The sequence below is a fragment of the Selaginella moellendorffii genome, unplaced genomic scaffold (genome assembly GCF_000143415.4).
Source record: "Selaginella moellendorffii unplaced genomic scaffold, v1.0 SELMOscaffold_1, whole genome shotgun sequence".
Taxonomy (NCBI): domain Eukaryota; kingdom Viridiplantae; phylum Streptophyta; class Lycopodiopsida; order Selaginellales; family Selaginellaceae; genus Selaginella; species Selaginella moellendorffii.
Window position 1 is genome coordinate 932,076 of NW_003314262.1, and position 4,271 is coordinate 936,346.

Below are 4,271 nucleotides of genomic sequence, written 5' to 3' on the forward strand. Positions count from 1 at the left end.
AAAATGAAATCGACCAATAGTGAGAGATACTAAAGGACTACTTTAAAAAAGGAACATTGCAAAACTTTTGATCAACCTGCGGCAGGGCCACGATCACTCGGCCTCCAAAGCCTAGTAGGAAAAAAAAATAATGCTTGAGAGCTCTTCCGTACTTTGATTCACCACTCTGGTTTGCTGCCCTTCAGCCCAAATGGACAGCTAAAACACATGCATCCACAGTGCACGAATTGGTTTTTATCTCACAGTCAAGCCTCGTAAAAATTTTCTTTGAGAATTCGTTGTCGTTGGTATATTCAAATATTCACATCAAAAGTTTCATGCAACTTCTTTCCTAAAGTGTAAATTTTATAGCTTCAACTCCTGTGCAAGAACAGAAACTGAAGAGCATAATCTGCAAAGACTATGCATACCTTCAGTAGTTATTTGAGCAAATTAAAGCAAACTGGTGCTGCAGTAATTAAAAGCAGAAAGGACTGGGTTGACTTCGTTTTTTATGGACGTGGTCTGAGAACTGTGAGCGAGTGGTGCCATCTAATTTTCCAGAAGTTTTCTCCTAAATATAAATTAAATAAAAAAAGCTACTTTCATGTCAATCTACCTGTTTGGATTCTGGACGATAGTTTTCCAATTCATTTAGCTGTGCAATCCTCCTGCAAAGTTCGGCTCTCATTTTTGCTTCTGTTTGTCTCCATTCTTTCTCTCGTTTACCGATCTCTTCTGCATCAATAATCAATTTAGAGCAAAATAAACCACACCAGAGACCTTCGATTGACAACAATTCGCTGTCAACTCCTGCTACGGTCCTGTTTTGCTCTGGAGATTTGAAACGATTCTCAGTATTATTTGTTGCATTGGTCGGCGTATTTATTCTGTCCTGTAAGGGAGCAATGAACTCCATCTTTTTATTCTATCCTTTTCAGGCAAACCTTTTCGTCTTGAACAGAAATTTCAATTATATCTTGATTCATGGAATACTGTGGTTTAATGTTTTGAGGGCTGCAAGAATTTTGTTAATGAAACAGTAAAAAAAAATCTTTACTTGCTTTTTTGCTGTAACAAGTGCATCCAGATTAGCTAAGCTTAGGTCTAGTTGGTTCTTTTCCTGTTTCAGAGCGGCATATTCTTGTTTGAGCATTTCATAGTCTTCAATAAGCCTAGAAAAGAAGAAATTATAACAGCGCAGAAGGAAAATTCATTTTACTTTTGATTCTCTTCGTGTTGTAGCTGAAATTTCCTTGACTGTGAGTTTAATGCGGCATCCTTTGCGTGTAAAGCTCTTTGGATTTCATGAATCTGTCTTCTTTGGTTTTGCAGAATTGCTTCCTGGACCTTCAAATCCTCCTGCAATATACACCTTATAAAAAGATACTTGGTTCAACCGTTACACCTTTAGCTGTTGATCTTCTGCAGGAGCCGATCCTAAAGTCTCAACCTCCTTCAGTTCGTTCAAGTTCTGATAAGTTGATACTTAAAATGGCGCATATAGTTTACCTCTAAACCTCACCTTTTGAGTTTGAAGTTTTTCTGCTTGAAGCTTCTCGTTAAAATTTTCAAGCGAATTATATGCTTCCGTTTGTCTGTTTCTTCATTAAGAGGAAGCACAAAAGAGACTTATTTACTACCTCATAAGCGATGTCTGTAGCTGTTGTTCAGTAACCTGTAGCTGTCCAATCATACACTCTCTCTTCCACACCAATGTTTTCAGCTCATTACATAGTTTTTTTTGCGACTCAAGTTCCACTTCCTTATTTTGAAGAGAAGACTCCAGACTTTGCACTTGTGCTATGAGTGCATCCATCTGAAGAATTTCTTAGATAAATCATGAGTTGTTAAAACCTGCGTACTTTATTCAGCATATGTTGTGGTGGTAATGCGTTGTTGTCTTTTTCTTGCAATTCCTGCTTCATGCTCCCGATAATTTCTTCTTGTCGATGTAACTCTTGTATTTGGCTGGCACTTCTAGCGCGAAGTAGTGTAATTTCAGTATCCTTTTCTTCTAGCTCTATATTCTGCATAGATGATCATTTCACGGACACTAAAAGATCACAGATTTTTCTCACATTTTTCTCTTGCGTCTTTTGCAGAAGAACCTGTTTCTCCTCATCAAATAATTTATCATGCCTGTATTGTCATGAAAAAAAAATACTTATGTTAGCACATGACATTTTCTGCTGTTTATAATGCATGCTACATTTATTCAAGCAAGTAGCATAAGGCTTAACTGGCAGACATACGAGTCTGAGTGACTGAGCTTAAACTTGAACACAGAGTAACACTGTTGATCCAGAGTTGATGGTTTCATGGCAAGAGAATATGACATGTTAGCAAGCTGGTACCATGGCCTCCTTTACAGGATTGCCTGCAATGAAGGTCCTTATGTTTAGGTTTTGTCTTCTAGTAAAAGAAAACTGGCAGCAAGAGAAATAAGGTATAAAACGATATTATGCACAAAATCTAGCAAAATCAACAACAATGTGTGTGCCTTTCTTAGAGTTTAGTAGTCTCACCGTTCGAGGTCATTTTGTTTGTTTTGTAACGCCTGATGGAGCTGCCAAATGACTTGGTCCTTGGTCTTAATTGCCACCTCCAACCTCTTAAACGCATCAGTTGATCGGCAAATAAGCTTGTTATGCTGTTGCTGGATCTCTACAAGCTGTAACTCCTTCTCGCTCAATTCCGCCCTCAAAGTCAACAGCTGATTTCCATATCCCTTTTGCTGTTCCCTAACTGAACGATCAATGCACGGATCGAAATAATTCCAACCTGTTCCTCTGGAATGACTGTTTCTTACGCCTTCCCTAGTAGCGTACTTCAACCCTTTCTCTTCCAAGGAGTGCTCTTGTTGGTGTTGAGCAAGTTCTGCCCAATATTTGGTGTTGCTGCGGCTACTACACGTCAAAGGTCCCTTCTGCAAGGTACTGAGCCCATTCCTTTCAAACAAAGCAGAAGGCATCTCACTACCTTCCTTCGCTTTTGAGACTGGATTGAAGCGGCTTTCAGGACCGCTGAAGAATCCATCGTTGAAGGATCCAGATCTTCTGCAAACCGGCCCAAACCTGTCTCGCCCTCCAGACTTACGCAATCCCGTCTTGGCTATGCACAGATCCTTTGAAGAGTAGCGCAATGAGGGTTCCTTGCAATATTTCTTGGAGATCGGAGTAAACATGAGAGACAGCAGCACGATTGCTGCTATAAAATCTATTGAACTGCTGCACGCACATAGCTTACCAACACCCGCGAGAACCCTAAATCCATTAAACCGTTGCCGGGGGTGTTTATAAAACTAAGGCCTTCACGGGGGGCGCCGAAGTTCGATTAAAAAGGTAGCACGATGCTTGTAAAAATGAGAAGTGCTGCTGAAAAATTTCTTCAATCATGCCCCGCATTCATATTTATTTCTATATTAGCTCGATCCAAATTTGATCAGGTGCCTCACACATTGTTCTTGGATAGTAGGAGTTGGACTCGTGGAACAGTATCTATTCTCTACATAATGTTACAGTGAATAAGAAAAAGGCTCTGGAAGTGGCTAAGGTAGATTTTCATATGGGTTGGCAAGAACTTACATGGGATTTTCTCACGTGAGGTCATGCAGCATCCATGCGAGCAGCAAGGAGAGTGCGAAGAGGCTGCAATATGTGATTCTTGCCAATCAGCGAGAGATGTGCTTCTTGCTAATCCCTCACAAGCCTGGCAAGCACAAACCATACAGCCGGATGCTAGATAAGATATCATCCATATTGCTGGGTGCTTGCTGGATCAAGAAGCAAAACCTTGGAATTTGATTATATTGTCCCTTGCTTTAGTTTTTATCAGTTTGGCGCTCAAGGAATATGTAAGGAGGCAGATCTCGATGTATATTACTCTTTTAGTAGAGAAGCTAACAATGCTATATTAACATATATAACTAACTTTATAACAATTAGCAAGTACTTTTGAGTGGTCTTTCTAAATGTGCTGAACTTTTTACTTTAAAAATGTGTTCATATTTCATGATATAAAACTTAGATAAATAATGCTAAGTACCATATAACCATTCATAGTTGTTTAGTTAATATGATATCATCAACATTTTTGAATATCACAATTCCATCTACATACTGTTGTAAATATGTTTGTTAAATTGTTTATCACATTTTTGTTTAAATTATTTATATTATCTTTATTAAAGGTGTGATAAATTTCTATAATAAAATCATTAAAAGATTTTATAGTATTTAGATAGCATTATGGAGTAATTTAATAGCGATATCTTTAATAAATTGATAAAA